This window comes from Oncorhynchus masou, chromosome 27 (assembly GCF_036934945.1).
Source record: "Oncorhynchus masou masou isolate Uvic2021 chromosome 27, UVic_Omas_1.1, whole genome shotgun sequence".
Taxonomy (NCBI): domain Eukaryota; kingdom Metazoa; phylum Chordata; class Actinopteri; order Salmoniformes; family Salmonidae; genus Oncorhynchus; species Oncorhynchus masou.
The window spans coordinates 44665580-44685752 of NC_088238.1; the positions used below are offsets into that span (position 1 = coordinate 44665580).

The 20173-nt window shown below is 44.6% G+C and overlaps 1 protein-coding gene and 1 non-coding gene across 2 annotated transcripts in view; both read right to left on the reverse strand.

The window, feature by feature from the left end:
* Positions 1 to 17089, reverse strand: part of nlgn2a (neuroligin 2a) — a 225710-nt gene extending 208621 nt beyond the window's left edge. The window contains exon 1 of the mRNA XM_064940422.1: positions 16655 to 17089. The gene's annotated coding sequence lies outside the window, so the exon portion shown is untranslated. The remainder of the gene's footprint in view (positions 1 to 16654) is intronic.
* On the reverse strand, positions 1442 to 1517 carry trnae-uuc (transfer RNA glutamic acid (anticodon UUC)). The gene has a single exon. It is a non-coding gene; the product is annotated as a tRNA-Glu (tRNA).
* Positions 17090 to 20173: the final 3084 nt, after the last annotated feature.

A 20173-nucleotide genomic window follows, 5' to 3' on the forward strand; every position in this document is an offset into this window, starting at 1 on the left:
TTTGAACACATTGAATTTTTGCATTCTACATGCATTCTCTTCTCTTGTCTTGCTTGGAGCACCCGATCCTCTTATCTAATATCATAACCCTTGAAGACAGATGTGACAAGAGAAAAGTGATAGCAGCACAACCATGGACCTTGTCAGACAGAGCATATGCATCATTAGTCCTTTCCTCTAAAACCAGATTTACTCCAAGCTGCCGTGGCAGTGGCAGTGAGCCATGTTGAAATATGCTTGTACACATTCTTTAGAGATGTGTACAAGCATTCTGTAGAATGCCGGAGCATTCTTTAGAATGTCCAAAACATTCTTTAGAGATGTGTACAAGCATTCTGTAGAATGCCGGAGCATTCTTTAGAATGTCCAAAACATTCTTTAGAGATGTGTACAAGCATTCTTTAGAGATGTGTGCAAGCATTCTTTAGAGATGTGTACAAGCATTCTTTAGAGATGTGTGCAAGCATTCTTTAGAGATGTGTGCAAGCATTCTTTAGAGATGTGTACAAGCATTCTTTAGAGATGTGTACAAGCATTCTTTAGAGATGTGTGCAAGCATTCTTTAGAGATGTGTGCAAGCATTCTTTAGAGATGTGTGCAAGCATTCTTTAGAGATGTGTGCAAGCATTCTTTAGAGATGTGTACAAACATTCTTTAGAGATGTGTACAAGCATTCTTTAGAGATGTGTACAAGCATTCTTTAGAGATGTGTACAAGCATTCTTTAGAGATGTGTACAAGCATTCTTTAGAGATGTGTACAAGCATTCTTTAGAGATGTGTGCAAGCATTCTTTAGAGATGTGTACAAGCATTCTTTAGAGATGTGTGCAAGCATTCTTTAGAGATGTGTACAAGCATTCTTTAGAGATGTGTACAAGCATTCTTTAGAGATGTGTACAAGCATTCTTTAGAGATGTGTACAAGCATTCTTTAGAATGTCGAAAACATTATTTAGAAAAGTATACTCGGTCATAACAGACTTTATATGGACAAATACAATTCATAAGAATAAAAAATAAAGTTTTACATCTTCTGAGGGTTTTAACTTTCGAGTCTTGGAATTGTATCAACTCGCCACCCTAGCTTTTCCTTGCAACATATAGTTGACTGCACTAAAGAGGAACAATGGGAACATATTGAAGATGCACATGCACATTCCCAGAATCTTTTTATGTGTCTATTTTTAAAGGGCGAAGCTAAGAACATTAAAAACTTTGTAGTTAACACTACAGCAATATGGAAGACAATGAAACATATTCCACAAGAACTAATATCACTTCCTAAAAACACAACCTTATGGAACAATCCTTGGATAGCTTTTCAGAATTCACAGATAAATTGGTCCACATGGAAAACTGAAGTAACACAATTTAGGAGACGTTCTTATCCAAAACCACTTGCAGCAGTGAGTGTATTTATTTTCATAACTTTTTCCCCGTACTGGTCCCATGTAGGAATCGAACCCACAACCCTGGCGTTGAAAGCGCCATGCTCTACCAACTGAACCACATGGGACCATAGAAAACATTAAAATGACTTGGTAGGAGAAAATACATTTATTTCCATGACAGAATGAAAAAGTCGTTTTGGGCTGACCAAATACATGAATGTTAAAAGTTACATATCATGACATTTCAATTAGACATTTTTTGGACATCATTAGTAACCTTGAGGGAATATTATTCAAGTCAGATACGGATGTTCATATGATAGGGAAGATATACAAAACCTTGTAGAGAGCATATCCAACGGACAATCTCTTAGAAAATAAAAGAAACTATTGGAACCAAGACTTAAAAATAATTCATGTTGTATGAAGGCTTTCTGAAGTCTTCACAAGATGCACTTCAAACAAAGCGGGAGGAATTTATTATACCAGAGACTAAAAGTCGAAAATTCGACAGCACAACGGCAGAGTCATGTTTTAAGTGTAAAACGAATAATGACACAATAACCCACGCTATCTGGGAATGCCATAAAATCCCTGAAGTTTAGGGGCGGAGCTAGAAAGATGTCTGTCAGAGTATGACAATGTAAACATACTTCTAATCCACCTGTCTGCACATGTCAAGACGTGGCATACGCCGGTCGATTGAGATCGCCGATGAGTTGGGCGATTCCCTTCTCGCCACTTGAAAAAAACGTATACTGGAAGCGTAGAAGTCAACCAATCCGCCATCGTTAACATAATGGGCAAATCAAATGATTGAAATATTGAAAGTGTGTGGGCTATGGAAACAAACAAAATGGTACAAACTCCGCCCACCTAGCACTCCAAGTAGGCTGAAGCAAACTCTCAAAGTATTTTCAGTACTGGAACCCAAGTCTGTAGCCGGTCCGGTACTGCAGCATGCAGTTGTCAGCATTCCTTCCTACTTTGCGCTGCAATGTGTTTGTGTGTGTGTGCATGGAGACTCTCTATGAGAGAGTGGTCAGATGAATGAGGGAATGAGGGGGGAACGGTTCCCTGGGGAGGCTAGGCCACTCTCCAGGCAGTCACACTGGAACACCCAGCCAGCCAGCCACCCATCCAGCCAGCGAACGACACAAACACACAAATGGCAAACGATGAAAGCTCCATGCCGACTCCACTGCATTCTCACGGCGACGAGCATACAAACCAACGAGGCGAAAAGCCCACAAGCCCAGAAAAGGGATTTGACATTGTGCTAGTTACTACAGCCACAATTACACAAAGAGAAAGAGCCTTTTCTCTTCTTCTCTCAAACGGCTACAGTACAATGTGATTATTGCCCAGCTGAGAACGCTTGTTTCAACACTTTTCTTCTATGGTGTCTTGGTGCTGCTCTAAATTCCCCGTCCATCAAAGCTGTGCGGTCATAGAAAGGTTATTTTTCTCAACCTGACCTTTGAGCGGATTGACCGTGACCAGTGACCAGTATTGTTGGTGCCACCCTCTCTGCTGTGCCAATAACAAACAACAACATTTTAGTCATTTAGCTGATGCTCAAATCCAGAGCAACTTCATCTTAAGATAGCGAGGTGGGACAACCACATATCACAGGCATAGAAAGTAACATTTTCCTCAATAATTAAATAATTAAGAGTCAGAGCTAGAGGGGGGGGGGCTGAGGTGGCAGAAAGGTGTGCTCGGGTTGGGGTGTAGGATTTGAGCATAGCCTGAAGGTAGGGAGGGGCAGTTCCTCTTGCCATCACCACGGTCTTGTGGTGGATGCAAGCTTCGACTGGACAAAGACAAAACAACAGCTCGGTCAGTAGAGAGTCTAGTCACGGTAGCCCTAGCAACAGACAGGAGCAACCTGCACATTAAGTGAAATCTATCCTCTGTCTATCCTCTAGGTAATAACTGCTCTGCTCTCTCAGCCCGGTTCTCCATTTGTTTGTTGATCACCCTTGAAATCCACACAGGAAATGTCAGAATACTTTAAAAGCATATCCGACTACAATGTAACACCAGGAGAATAGCAGCACCACAAAATAATATTCAATATCTAAATTTGGCATGAAAATAAATCATGTGGTATATAACTATTTACATAAATATATTATTTCCTGCGAATGGCTTAACAAGAAAACTTCCAAAAGGACTAATTTGAGGTAAAATGGAGTTGGAGCACTCAACAAAGAAAAGGCAGAAGATTGATTTCTTATTTCTCCCTTTAATCCATTGTACATGATGCGGACAGGTGACTAACGTTTCCACGTCAAGACGATGTCTTCCAAGCTGACGTCTTCCTCAGAGGAAACGGCAGTCACCTCCTTTTGGATGTTTTTCTTGGTAAGCCATTCTAGTGATTTTTGCCCACCGGAACCAGTACTGTTTCCCACATCCTGGACAAATAACTGGACATATTTTATGTGTTACATCATACAAGCGTCAGTGATGGTTGAGGTGTGGTCAAGCGCCGATGGCTGTAACCTTTAAATCACCTCCCTCCAGCACCAAAACACACACACACACACACAGGCAGCAGCAGGACTGGATCAACACGTGTTCTTGGTTTTGATCCATTTACCAAGGCTCCACACTCCATTAGGCCAGAATGAAGGTCAGACTAAAGTAGGAAGAGAGGGGAGTGAGGAGAGAGGAGGGGGTTGGAAAAGGGGAGGGTTGAGAAAGAAGAGAGGGGTTGAGGGGTGAGGAGGGGTGGTTATGGGGGATGAGGAGGGAGGAGCAGGGGGAGAGGTTAGATGGTGAGGGGTTGCTGGAGCTGTTTAAGGGGACACAGGTGGATGGGGGACGGGGACTTGCCTCGATAGCCTTGCTCCATAACGATCCTTTCTAATGGGGCAAATCACTGAACAGCCAGCCACCCACTGCAAGTCCCCCCTCCTTCTCTCCTTCCGCGGAGAGGAAGAATACAACAAACGGAATTACTGATACATGGAGGCCGAGGAAAGGTTGAGCTGTGGTGGAAGTCTATTGAACAGTGAGGTTGTACATGAACAGGGTTGACCCTTCCTCTCCTTCTCTCCCAGTTAGTTCTTCGGGGGGAGCCCCAGGGTCTTCCTTCAGGGCTCTGGAGCGAGGGGTCGAACCGTGGAGGAGGAGGGGTAACGAGGGATGGAGGAGGAGTGCTCTATGAGGACCTCTCCAGACTGATCAATGGGTTAACTAAGTGGAGAGGAGAAAGAAAGGAAGGATGGAAGAACAAGGGCTGGGATGGAGGGATGAGGGGAGGTAGAGATATGATGGAGGGATGCGGGAAGGAGAGGCTGGAGGATGGACGGTTGGGTTGGAGGTAGTGATGGGTGAAAAAAATCTATATTTACATATCGGAATATTTCTTTTAACGATATATCGTATCATTTTGACAATATATTATTTTTGCGCTATACAGCTGTACCTGCACAAAAACAGTATCTTTCCTTCATACTTGTCACGCTGGTATAAAGGATCTGGAGACAGGCGCAGGAATACGTAATAGGGGTTTTTATTTCCCAAATTACAGCGTGCCGTGTAAACGCATAGGTACTCGCACCAACGCATAGGTACTCGCACCAACGCATAGGTACTCGCACCAACGCATAGGTACTCACACCAACTCATAGGTACTCACACCAACGCATAGGTACTCGCACCAACGCATAGGTACTCACACCAACGCATAGGTACTCGCACCAACGCATAGGTACTCACACCAACGCATAGGTACTCGCACCAACGCATAGGTACTCGCACCAACGCATAGGTACTCGCACCACCAACGGACATAGGAACAATAATCGACCGGACAATGGTGAACAAAGAGCACACTTCTACAATCACTACTCAAAAGGAATAGGGACCAGGTATGCGTAATGACAGTTCCGGAAGGATCCGTGACATCACTGTAGCTTGTTCTCCATCGTCTTTTAAAATAATTTGTTTTCAGCCCTTTTATTTCCATGACTGCTCAGAACTATTTTTCTCCTGGCTCTCTCTTGTCCCTCTGCAGCAGACATATGGCGAACAATATGTTTGGAACATCGAATCGCAATAAAATCACAGTATCGAATCGCAATACATACACAGCACCTACAGTAAGTATCGTGATAATATCGTGTCGTGAAGCACCCGGCAATTCCCAGTGCTAGTTGGTGGATTAGGGACAAAGGACGGAGTATTAGGGGCAGAGGGGTAGATGTTGAAGGGTAGTGGTGACGGTGGTAAGAAGGACCAGAGAAGACAATGGAAACCAGTAGAAAGAAATCTGAGGTGTCATGTTTGAGAATTCAATGGTTATAGTTACCATTACAGGTGCACTACTGGCCAGTCAAATATGGCAAACGTAACAGCAGGGAAATGTCTAGCAATGATCTATTACCATTTTCTTTCACGTTCCATGATTATGAATTACATTTTACAGTATTGATAAGTGTAAATGTTCACAGGGGTTTGATCCTGAAGCTACACATGGAGATCGAGCACAAGAAATCAAAGACCATTTGAAAATCCACACACACACACACAGTTTTCGGCTCCTGGAATGAGAAATACGTTTTCCGGTTAAGGGATCGAGCTCATCCTCTGAAATGTGTTTAGTCTCCCTCTCTGTTTTTCAGGGATGGAGGGATGGAGGAAAAGAGGAAGGGGATGAAATCCTGCTGACTAGCACCTTCTCTTTCCCCTCTCCCTATTCCCCCCTTATTTCTAACTCCCCAGAGTTTTAACCAGAAATAGCGAGAAATCGTTTCATCTCGGTGCCAGGGGGACAAAGCCGCTTTCCCAGTTAGCCAGGCAGGTCTTTGCTCGTTCTCTGCAGCTTTTTAACTCTTTCTATGGGAGTTACTGCTGAGTTGGGCAGTGTCCTATTCAGGGTCCTACTCATTAAGCACCAAACGGAAGAAACCTTGACTAAAACTGGGGAGGGAAACTTAAGAAGCCAATGAGAAGCGCTCGTTTCCGTTTACCGTGGCGAAACATTTTGCTTCATGGTGCCCAAATGAATACAGCCTAGTAGTGCCGCAATGAGGCCTGGGAGAGGGGAGGAAAGAGACGGAGGAGGGAGAACACGAGTCGGCAAACCACTAGGCGCTAGCAGATAGACCAGGGAAAGCAATCTCACTGCTCATTAGTGACTAGCGTTAGCGTGTGATCTGGGGCTAGATCCCTAAACACTATTCATTAGGGCGATGACACCAGCGAGCCTTTCTACCTCTCACTCTCTCTCCACTGGTGCGTTCCACCCTTACAGTATCACACACACACACACACACACACACACACACACACACACACACACACACACACACACACACACACACACACGCACACACACACACGCACACACGCACACACGCACACACGCACACACACTGAGGGTTGGATTCAGCCTTGAGAGAGTGCAAAGAGCTACCGATCGATCAATCATCACCTGCTGTATTGTTCATCCGCATGAACGGTCGGCACTAAGCAGAACCCTACAAGTCTGGAATTCAAAGTGATATGCTCCGTTTCTGAAGTGAAAACATGGTGTAACAAGGCATATCAGTTTGGGTTTCAGGCTAGAACCTAACAGCATGTTAAGAAATCCCCCCCAAAAATGTTTTAAGTCCATCAGGATAAATGGAAGGGGAAAGGCATGTCGCAAGGTGTTTGAAGCGGTGCGCACACACACATACACACACACACTCCCAGCACCCTTCAATGTTGTTCATCCCAAGGGGCTGCTGATTGTGACAATAACAGAGATGATCATCATCGTGATGGCGTCGCTCGCTGCACGAAGCGGAAGCGAAAGTGTGACACTCCCAGATCCACCGCTCGTTCATCACTGTCACGCTACCGGCTCTCTCCCTAACAAGCTTCTATCCCAACGCTCCCAGCCGCTGTCGGCTCCCTAGCGTAGAACTGACTGTCAGGGAGGAGTGTGTGAGTGTACTGTGTGTGAGAGAGTGTACTGTGTGTGTGTGTGTGTGTGTGTGTGTGTGTGTGTGTGTGTGTGTGTGTGTGTGTGTGTGTGTGTGTGTGTGTGTGTGTGTGTGTGTGTGTGTGTGTGTGTGTGTGTGTGTTTGGCTAGCTTATCCAAAATACTCTATTCGTTAGCATCCATACATGGACTGTCCATCAAGGGACAGCTAGTGGCAGTGAGGTGGAAACAACTCATCTAGTTACAGAAGCTAACAGCAGCTAGCAGAGCGACTTTCTCTCAGGGGAGCGGACCTGGTCCCCATGTATTGTCAGGTGGCCCCATTAGTCTTGCTGCCTGCCTGTGTGCGTCTGAGGTAACAACTCTGCCAATGCCTCAAACCCAACCACTAAGACCTCAGCCACTTATGTCAATGGACGGACATCAAATGCCTCACATCCTCCCTATAGTAGGAGAAAGTTACCATGCCAGTGGCTCATTATACTAGATTGTCTGAAACTCAGAATGAGACCGGCTCCAGTGTGTGTGTGTGTGTGTGTGTGTGTGTGTGTGCCTGAGTCTGAAAGTAACAACCCACATCATTATACAGAACAGTGATAATCCGCACCACACTATACTCTCTCTCTTTCTCCCTCTGTCCGCTTCTCCTCTCCTCTTCCCAGCATTACGATTCAGCCACCACTCTTAAGGTTGTTACCGTCGCAGAGTGTGTGTGTGCGTGTGTGTGCGTGTTTGCGCGCAGTGGTGCTACTCCCAGTCCATATTAATGGGTCTACAGATGAAGGATCTTAATTTGATTACCCTGTTGCAGGAGAACCTTCTTGCAATGCAGGAAATGTCACTTGTAGTGTATTTGAGGTTTAAAAAGGCTTCTGAAGTTTGTCATTTCCATTTTGAAGGAATCATAATTCACATAATAATTCACATTTCCTGTTGCTTCAGGATTATTTTCTGGCCGTAGCAAACCGTCTCAAATGAATACATCTGTATGTGTGTTTGTCCGTTTGCAACAGTGGAAGAGCAGAGGATGCTATAGTAGTGAGCATAATGGAAGTCATACATTGACATTGTACTATATCGCTCTGGTCCTACATGTATCCCGATAGCGTTATGTACTGTTAGGGTGTTTTCATACTTTGTCCCTTTACGACCATTTTTGTGAACTGGTTTGTAAAAACAATTTTTCAACACTGACTCTTCAAAAGAGACTCCGAAGCGAATTGAACTAAAACCACCTTGAGAGGTGCTCTGAGTTTGGTTTGCTTGAATTCCGCAGTCCGGTTCCCTTTTTTTAGGGCAATGTGAAAACAAAGCTCCCCAGTTTCGCTTGAAGTTATTCCCGCGCCACACACTAGACGACTGCAACACCGTTTCCCCTGGCATAACCCCTTACACTAGACGACTGCAACACTGTTTCCCCTGCCATAACCCCTTACACTAGACGACTGCAACACCGTTTCCCCTGCCATAACCCCTTACACTAGACGACTGCAACACCGTTTCCCCTGCCATAACCCCTTACACTAGACGACTGCAACACCGTTTCCCCTGCCATAACCCCTTACACTAGACGACTGCAACACCGTTTCCCCTGCCATAACCCCTTACACTAGACGACTGCAACACCGTTTCCCCTGCCATAACCCCTTACACTAGACGACTGCAACACCGTTTCCCCTGCCATAACCCCTTACACTAGACGACTGCAACACCGTTTCCCCTGCCATAACCCCTTACACTAGACGACTGCAACACCGTTTCCCCTGCCATAACCCCTTACACTAGACGACTGCAACACCATTTCCCCTGCCATAACCCCTTACACTAGATGACTGCAACACCGTTTCCCCTGCCATAACCCCTTACACTAGACGACTGCAACACCGTTTCCCCTGCCATAACCCCTTACACTAGACGACTGCAACACCATTTCCCCTGCCATAACCCCTTACACTAGACGACTGCAACACCGTTTCCCCTGCCATAACCCCTTACACTAGACGACTGCAACACCATTTCCCCTGCCATAACCCCTTACACTAGACGACTGCAACACCGTTTCCCCTGCCATAACCCCTTACACTAGACGACTGCAACACCGTTTCCCCTGCCATAACCCCTTACACTAGACGACTGCAACACCGTTTCCCCTGCCATAACCCCTTACACTAGACGACTGCAACACTGTTTCCCCTGCCATAACCCCTTACATTGGTGCCACAAAAAATATGTGCATAGGATAAGAAAGCTTCACCAACTGTTCATTTGATTTTGGGGTTTGAATAGTGCTAGTAGACAACAACATATTTAGGGCCCTATAAGATATGTTTTATTTTTGCCTGATTCTGTTGAGTTTATTCCCCAAATTCCGATTTCTACGTTTTGTTTTCCCAGGTTTCAGTTTTAAAATTGTCTTTCAGGTTTTCAATCTCAAAATCAAAATCAACTCAAATTGGATGTTCTAAGTACAGAAACATGCTTAAACCACATCAGGAGGCCACTTCAGGTCTGGGAATAATCACATTTAAAAATATATTTTGGATGTAAACTCAGCAAAAAAAGAGACGTCCCTTTTTCAGGACCCTGTCTTTCAAAGATAATTCATAAAAATCCAAATAACTTTACAGATCTTCATTGTAAAGGGTTTAAACACTGTTTCCCATGCTTGTTCAATGAACCATAAACAATTCATGAACATGCACCTGTGGAACGGTGGTTAAGAGCTTACAGACGGTAGGCAATTAAGATCACAGTTATGAAAACTTAGGACACTAAAGAGGCCTTTCTACTGACACTGGAAAACACTAAAAGAAAGATGCCCAGAGTCCCTGCTCATCTGCATGAACGTGCCTTAGGCATGCTGCAAGGAGGCATGAGGACTGCAGATGTGGCCAGGGCAATAAATTGCAATGTCCGTACTGTGAAACACCTAAGACAGAGCTACAGGGAGACAGGACGGACAGCTGATCGTCCTCGCAGTGGCAGACCACGTGTAACAACACCTGCACAGGATCGGTACATCCGAACATCACACCTGCGGGACAGGTACAGGATGGCAACAACAACTGCCCAAGTTACAACAGGAACGCACAATCCCTCCATCAGTGCTCAGACTATCCACAATAGGCTGAAAGAGGCTGGACTGAGGGCTTGTAGACCTGTTGTAAGGCAGGTCCTCACCAGACATCACCAGCAACAATGTCGCCTTTGGGCACAAACCCACGGTCGCTGGACCAGACAGGACTGGCAAAAAGTGCTCTTCACTGACGAGTCGCGGTTTTGTCTCACCAGGGGTGATGGTCAGATTTGCGATTATTGTCGAAGGAATGAGCGTTACACCGAGGCCTGTACTCTGGAGCGGGATCGATTTGGAGGTGGAGGGTCCATCATGGTCTGTGGCAGTGTGTCACAGCATCATTGGACTGAGCTTGTTGTCATTGCAGGCAATGTCAACGCTGTGTGTTACAGGGAAGAAATCCTCCTCCAATAAGGTAGCCTTCCTGCAGGCTCATCCTGACATGACCCTCCAGCATGACAATGCCACCAGCCATACTGCTCGTTCTGTGCTTGATTTCCTGCAAGACAGGAATGTCAGTGTTCTGCCATGGCCAGCGAAGAGCCCAGATCTCAATCCCATTGAGCAGGTCTGGGACCTGTTGGATCGGAGGGTGAGGGCCAGGGCCGGGGCAATTCCCCCCAGAAATGTCCATAAACTTGCAGGTGCCTTGCTGGAAGAGTTGGGTAACATCTCACAGCAAGAACTGGCAAATCTGGTGCAGTCCATGAGGAGGAGATGCACTGCAGTACTTAATGCAGCTGGTGGCCACACCAGATACTGACTGTTACTTTTGATTTTGACCCCCCCTTTGTTCAGGGACACATTATTTCATTCCTGCTAGTCAACTTGTGGAAATGGTTCAGTTTATGTCTCAGTTGTTGAATCTTGTTATGTTCCTAAAAATATTTACACATGTTAAGTTTGCTGAAAATAAACGCAGTTGAGAGGACATTCTTTTTTTTTTGCTGAGTTAAGTTACCCTTCAATGCAATGAGCACCAGGCAGAGACCGTTTTTTTGGTTAGTAGTATTTCAGTAGCACCCATGTGAATGCAGGGTTTGCAAAACAAATGGCCACTGGATTGATGCACATAATCATGATATCCTTCTGCCAGGTAGGCATAGGCTGCTTTGTAGTTAACTTTTAATCAATAAGTTTTTTGGGAAAGCCTATAAATGTTTGTTTTTTATACCAGCAGATGGCGATCATTAGCATTATCGCTAATGGCTACACAAAGTGAAAACGAGACATTGGTGCACATCACACACAGACAGGAGCATTTCTGTGCCTTTTCAGAAAGAAATATGAATCACTAATGCATTTTGTTCATGTCTGATTAGTCACTTGGGCAAATGAATGAATGTTCTAATAAATTCAATAGATTTAGTTGATTTCCTACTAAGCTCAACACATTTTGGAATATTGTTGAATTCCATGTTAATGTCTGGATTCCATGATTCCATCCACGTTTTCCATAATGCGGATTTTATAGGGCCCTACATATTTGGTGAGAATCACGACATAGGGTACAAAATCGATTTTAGCTCTTAAAGATCCAGTAGCCTACATTATGTAAATATAATTTAATCCACACTCGTGTCATTGGGATTTATATGTGTTGAGTTAAATCCATTTTGACATGGTTCCAAAATAGGAGCAGAGGACATTAGGCCACATACCCTACTACTGTAAACCAGGTAGAAATGAATCATAACACACACACACACACACACACACACACTCACACACACACACAGAATGATTTATCATCCATAGGGATAAGCTCCATACTGTGTCAATGCAATCGGAACGACCTCTCGAATGGCCGATAATAAGGAAATATTGGCCAACAACTCAGGAACTAGGCTACATGTCTGTCTATAATCCCTTTGGGATGTCTGAAATTATGTTGTTTGGATTCAGAAGATTCCCAGTCTCACATTGAAATCCACCCGCACACACAGCGAAATCAAAATGCCTAGCTTCTTCTGATGTTTGGATTTATGTCTATTGTCAAAGGGATTTAGGGAGAAACCAAAGACCCCCCACCACAGCACCAATATCAAACTCTCTCAGAGCAAGATCTGGCTAGCCTAGCAAGGGGTCTGTCTGTCCGGGACGCCGTGTCTCTCTGTCTGTCTCTGATCGGGGGAGAGTGAAAGCAAGTGGTCTGGTCTTAGGCGGTGGTCTGGGTCCCGTCGGTGATCTGGCTGTCAGTAGCGCTATCCTTATTATACCGTGAGTTGTGTTTTTTGTGAACACCTTTGAGTGGTGTGCGCGTGTGTGAACACCAACCTTGATCTCACCTTAATGAGAGCCCCCGGGACAGATGACACGCCATGTTTTGGTGGAGACGGGCGGAAGGTCTGGCAAGCAACAGAACGGACGGACTTAACACTGGATGCAAATTGACTGCAGAAAATAACATGTGCGTCAATCGAACCCTATGGGCCCTGGTCAAAAGTAGTGCACTACGTAGGGAGTAGTGTGCTATTTGGGACTCAGACTCGGTCCGAACCGCCACGGACATGAAGAGAAACAAACCACATACTGATAGACAAGGTCTTCTACAGGAGAAAACTAGCTGGGAGACATGGACACAGTCACATCAGGCTTAGAGCTCTACATTGACTCTTGGGGGTGCCGTTGGACCATGTGAGAAATTTGTAACATTGAGTTACAACGAGTGTGCTCATATACTGTATGTGTAGCACTAGTGGGGTGCCCCAATTTCCTATTGGAGGTGCCGACTAAATGCTCTCCCACACCTGTAATTAAAATCCTTGTCCTGCATACACTACCAACTGTCAAACCACAAAAACACACCTGTTGGTTGAGTAGAAACTGGCCAGTCTGGCCAACAGTCTGAGTCAGCCTCCTGCCATCCGTCCATGGTAAAGTAGCAGACTATTCACACTCTCAGGACACTGTATATAATCAATTTAATCAAGGTACGAAATGATTGTTATTTTCAAATACAATCTCTTTTTGGGCTCAATTGGTGGCCAATTTGAAGTGTACAAATTATTACAATCATGTTCCGTCCCCCTGACCATCCACTCTGACAAAAATTGGCCCGTGGTTGAATCTAGTTACCTACCCTGGTCTACCGCTTGGAATATCCCATATTCCCAATACCTATATGAGAAACATGAAATCAGTAGATCAATTTGCATCACATAACACATACAAGTAAGCAAGCATATAACACATGGCCAATTAAGGAAAACAAACTCGTCTAAGATTGACATCAATACATGACACAGCCCTACACACTCGAGGCTACATCTACTATCAAATGCACAATTAAAACAGAATTGGCAACACACCATGAATCTGTGAGTGATCACAAGCAATGTGAATATCAAAACCAAGCTGAGACAGAAAGAGTGGCGGCTCAGAAAGCAGAGGGTGGCTCAACTTTCTACCGTCACAACGTCCTCTCCGTCTGTTTAATTGTTAGGGACCCACGCCATGAGCTATCAATCTAGCATACTTCTTTGAAAATCTCAGCCCCATCTGCCTCTGTCTGTATGGACCGCCCTCAGTCTCCGTCTTGCCTTGGCTTGTGTCTGTGTTCGGAGTCTGAGAGCGCGTACGTCCACGCGCACACGCACTGGCATACAGACACACACGCACAGAAACATTGAAAACATATACACACACACACACTCATAAGAGACACAGAAACACACAGACACAGAGACACCTGCAAGACAAAAACAGCTAAAACAAGCACATGCACACACACAGACATAATGTACAGACACACACACAGACATACTGTACAGACATAATGTACAGACACACACACACAGACATACTGTACAGACATAATGTACAGACACACACACACAGACATACTGTACAGACATAATGTACAGACACACACACAGACATACTGTACAGACATAATGTACAGACACACACACAGACATACTGTACAGACATAATGTACAGACACACACACAGACATACTGTACAGACATAATGTACAGACACACACACAAACATACTGTACAGACATAATGTACAGACACACACACAAACACACACACAGACATACTGTACAGACATAATGTACAGACACACACACAGACATACTGTACAGACATAATGTACAGACACACACACAGACATACTGTACAGACATAATGTACATACACACACACAGACATACTGTACAGACATAATGTACAGACACACACACAGACATACTGTACAGAGATAATGTACAGACACACACACACAGACATACTGTACAGACACACACACAAACACACACACACAGACATACTGTACAGACATAATGTACAGACACACACACAGACATACTGTACAGACATAATGTACAGACACACACACAGACATACTGTACAGACATAATGTACAGACACACACACAAACATACTGTACAGACATAATGTACAGACACACACACAGACATACTGTACAGACATAATGTACAGACACACACACAGACATACTGTACAGACATAATGTACAGACACACACACAAACACAAACACACACACACTCGTAAGAGACACAGAAACACACACACAGACATACTGTACAGACATAATGTACAGACACACACAAACACACACACACTCGTAAGAGACACAGAAACACACACACAGAGACACCTGCAAGGCAAAAACAGCTAAAACACACACACACACCCCACAGCATGGCGAGTAAGTATGTATGGGTCTCCTTGACAAGGCCACCTGTCTCCTATGTTTATTTGGCCCATTGTAAATTAATTAGAGTACATGAATCTACTGTTGCCATATAAATAAACAAGACGTGTTGCTGCAGAGCACTGCTCTTCACACACACACACAGATATACACATGCAAACACACACACGCAAGAGGGCACACACACACACGAGTGCATACCCATAGCCACATCAACCTGCACACACTCACACTCTCCCACATATTTCAAAGGTCATCCAACTCCTCCTCCCAGCTCCCTCCCAGTAGAGAGATATAAAACTCTCTGTGACATCATCTATTCAGCACAAGGACAGAGTCACACAACACACTTCCCGGATCCATTAAATGGTCTCCCACCTGGTACACAGAGCTATCCATAATATTTGCTATATAGGGCAACCACAGAGCTCTGAGCAGCCAGCGCGTGTGTGTGTGTGTGTGTGTGTGTGTGTGTGTGTGTGTGTGTGTGTGTGTGTGTGTGTGTGTGTGTGTGTGTGTGTGTGTGTGTGTGTGTGTGTGTGTGTGTGTGTGTGTGTGTGTGTGTGTGTGTGTGTGTGTGTGTGAGATTGTGTGTGTGCCCAGCCTCTCAGGCTGATAAGAACAGGGGTCTTCTTGTCTCTGTTGAATTCTACCATCAACTGGAGCTTGGAATGCCCTCCATACCAGCCTCGCATATAAATGTGGCCCATTCTTTGCAGTCAGTGTGTGTGAGAGACATATGTTCTCACAGGCATGGCGTTTCCTGTCGGGGGCTAGCTCTCTGCCCTGCGACAAGACACATAAGATGCTCAGATAGATAGGTTTCATTGGAAACTCTCTTTAGAGGGGGGTGAGGAGGGGGCGTGCAAATTGTGGATCCTATCTTTGACCCATTTCTCCCATAAACCATGCAAGTACAACATTAAAACATTGCCACAAAGCCATTCATTAGAACATCTGAGGAATAGGCTTGTTAAAAGCTAATAGACTTGTTAAAAGGTAATCTGATAATATTTACAAAACATTCCAAAGAGAAACTAAGTGGTGGTTGATAGGCTTAAGTTTAAAGGCTATGGGGTGGTTTGATATTAATCTACTTTAGGCTATTCTCCACTGCCACCACAAGCTGGCAACATCTACATAGGCTATGTGGAGCAACACCAAGGAAGAAGTGTTTGAAGTCGGTCCTCATTAAAAACAGAGGATATATTCCCTGCCCGCACCATTATTGGGAAAAGGGGACTCAAAACCTTTTGAACAGGTTGCTTGTTGGAGATGTATCACAATGGTTATGACACAGCACGCAATCGTTAACAACAGGTTCCAAGGCGAAGCTTCAAACGACAAGAGAACTATTCGTGGAATTTGACAGGCATTCGATGCTATTTGTTACACAAAATAAAGGGGCTGGCAAAGTAACATGTAGTTAGGCTATATATTGTAGCTTAATTATGGAAAACGAATCACTCATTGTTTTGAAATGTTTTCTATGAAATAGGCTAATGGAAAGAATTCTTACATTCTCGACGACCGAGGGTGATACAGTATGCGCTTACCTGTTATGTGTTCCAAGGGGGTCGCAGGATTCCAAGGGTTTTTCAAAAGGAATCCTTTGATTTTGCCCTCGTCTTTGACTTCTACACCGTTGTCACACCATTCCTTTAGAACGGGAAATATTGAAGCATAGTCCTTTGGAGAAGCTTAGACTTTGAAAACCTTCCCCGGTTTCTGTTTACCGACAACACCAGCTCAATCTGACCGACCTGCAGGTTGATCGGACTACCACATTCTGATAAGGGACCGGGAGACAATGACGGAGGGAAATGAATAGGCTACCAAAAAATAAAGCCTAATGCTGCGTATGGCGCATTACACATGCACTAGATAAAGGCATTAAAGCGGGTTCTGGAATGATTCTTCCTCTAAGGTAGACTACAAAGAATTGGCTCCCCCACCTCCTCCGCATAGCAATAATAATAAATAGCCTACATGAATTGTTCGTTTGATCAGTTTCTCTGACGCGTCACTCTACATATCTTTATATCTCGTTGTTTGTTGACAACGAAACGATATAGACGAATTCCTCATCTACATAAATTGTCAACAGTGATTTTAAATGAGGGTGAATTTTCTACAAAAAATACATCCCCGCTTGCCCTTCGCCGGTGGAGAGGACAGCACCAACGACAGTTTGAATACCTTGGACGATTTGGTGGTGCTTGCTTGCTTCGTCGCTGGGTAACAGCGTTCCACGGTTTCCGTGATTCTCCTCCGACTGGTATAGACTTAAAATATGCTGCGCTTGTGCGATTGCCCCTTTCGCTCGCTCACGCTCCCTCCTCTCTCCCGGCGGGGCGCGTGCACATTGTCCTAGCAAGATGTGTCGCTGTGACAACGCTCAAGCATCCCTACTCTGTCTCTTCAGAATATTGCTTCTTTAAAAAAAAAATGTCTTATCTTTCTCGCATCAAGTGCTTTGTCATCTTTGAAGGGCATCACTGGTGTCAAATGGACGAAAATCCACTATTCCAACACTAGGCTACCTTTTTTTCCCTCTGTAAACTCCGTCAGGCAACAGAACTAGTCCGTCTCCTCTCTGCTCGCATTAGAGTAGGCTGGGGAGATCATGCATCAGGCTGACGTCAGAGGATGTTAAAGCGATACAAACCCATTGTATAGCCCTCTCTCCCTTCTTCAAATGAGTAGAATAATCTCCATGGGACCCATCCTGTCCTATCACCGGCTTTATATCGGTCTGTCTGACTATCCATGTTTCTCTTCGAATCGTTTTTTTTCTGTGGGAGAAACCTCACAATTGCACAGCGACTGGATCTGCTGTAGCCCCATACAATCACATCACTGTTGATGATGTTTTTGCACCTGTTCTATTGGATCTAGTGCAACAGAAGCACATGCCCCTTAATCTAGTAACACAGCCCAACATCTGGCATAACTAGGCTCCATAATGATTCCCATGGCAAGGGGCTTGAGTTACACCCTGCCAAATATTACTTGAGAGAGATCGCCTTAATGTCCGCCAGGTTCATCCGTCTCTACATTCTACATTGTGATAGTTTATTTAGTTGCAATGGGTTCTATCATTCTTTTTTCATGCTGATTTCAAATGGTCAGACTGTGTAAATGGTCATACATGCTTATAACAAGTAATAAAGCACTATAGGCTAAGTGTTACCATAAACACTGAACAAAAATATCAATGCAACATGTAAAGCGTTGGTCCCATGTTTCATGAGCTGAAATAAAAGATCCCAGAAATTTTACATATGCACAAAAAGCTTCTCTCTCTCAAATTTGGTGCACAAATTGGTTTACATCCCTGTTAGTGAGCATTTCTCCTTTGCCAAGATAATCCATCCACTTGACAATTGTGACATATCAATAAGCTGATAAAACAGCATGATTATTACAAAAGTGCACCTTGTGCTGGGGACAAAAAAAGGCCATTCTAAAATGTGCAGTTTTGTCACACAACACAAGGCCACAGATGTCTCAAGTTAAGGGAGCGTGCAATTTGCATGATGACTGCTGGAATGTTTACCTGAGAATGCTGTAGAAGTGTGCTCTTCACAGATGAATCCCAGTTTCAACTGTACTTGGCAGATGGCAGACAGTGTGTATGGCGTCATGTGGGCAAGCGGTTTGCTGATGTCAACGTTGTGAACAGAGTGCCCCATGGTGGCAGTGGGATTATGCTACGGGCAGGCATAAGGTACAGACAACGAACACAATTTAATTTTGTCGATGGCAATTTAAATGCACAGAGATACCACGACAAGATCCTGAGGCCCATTGTCGTGCCGTTCATCCACCGCCATCACCTCATGTTTCAGCTTGATAATGCATGGTCCTATGTCGCAATGATCTGTACACAATTCCTGGAAGCTGAAAATGTCCCAGTTCTTCCATGCGCTGCATACTGAGCATGTGTGGGATGCTCTGGATCGACATGTACAACAGCGTGTTCCAGTTCCACCAACATCCAGCAACTTCACACAGCCAATGAAGAGGAGTGGGGCAACATTCCACAGGCCACAATCAACAGCCTGATCAACTTTACGCAAAGGAGATGTGTCGTGCTGCATGAGGCAGACATTAGCTAGTTTTCTGATCCAACCCCCTACCCTTTTTTAAGGTATCTGTGACCAACAAATGCATATCTGTATTCCCGGTCATGTGAAATCCATAGATTAGGGCCTAATTTATTTATTTTAATTGACTGATTTCCTTACATGAAAATCGTTGAAAATGTTTATATTTTTGTTCAGTGTATATTTTATACAACAAGAGAGAGCTACACCTTTATCTCCTCAAAGCGTCCCTCTGATTTGGCTTCACCTTGAGTCGACTGGTGTTGGTGGATGTGCTGTACTCTCGCCTGCTCGCCTCCCCATCTCAAGGAGGAGAGGAAGAGAGAGATGACACAGATAGAGAGGGGGACAGGTCGACTGACACAGTTACTATCTCCCCTATCAAGACAAATTGTCTACCTCCGTTGTATCTGTTGGTTGTACATTCCCCAGTGGCATTTCATCAGGCCACCCAGGATAGATCACATAGAGGGAGGGAGGGAGCAGGGGGCACACATACATACATAAACACACAAACACACAAACATACAGTGCTTACAGAAAGTCTGCACACCCTTGAACATGTTGCAGCCCCCCCAGAAAAATTGCATAAGTCTCCACCCCCTCAGTTAATACTTGGTAGAAGCACCTTTGGAAGACATTACAGCTGCGAATCATTTTCATTAAGATTCGAACAACTTTGCACAAGTCTTAGGGCTGCATACACTCATTGGCCAGTTTTTAGGTAAACCACCTGATTCACGGAAATGGTTTGATCCTACCGACAGTGAGTCTTGTGGCCGTGGCTTGCTGTAAAAAGCAGGCTTACAGGTCTTGAGGCATTCAGTTACTGTTCGATTGAACGTTAGAATGGGCCAAACAAGTGATTTAACTAGCTTTAAGCGTGGTATTATCATCAGTGCTAGGCGCACTTGTTCCAGTATCTCAGAAACGGCCGGCCTCCAGTGATTTTCACTCACAACAGTG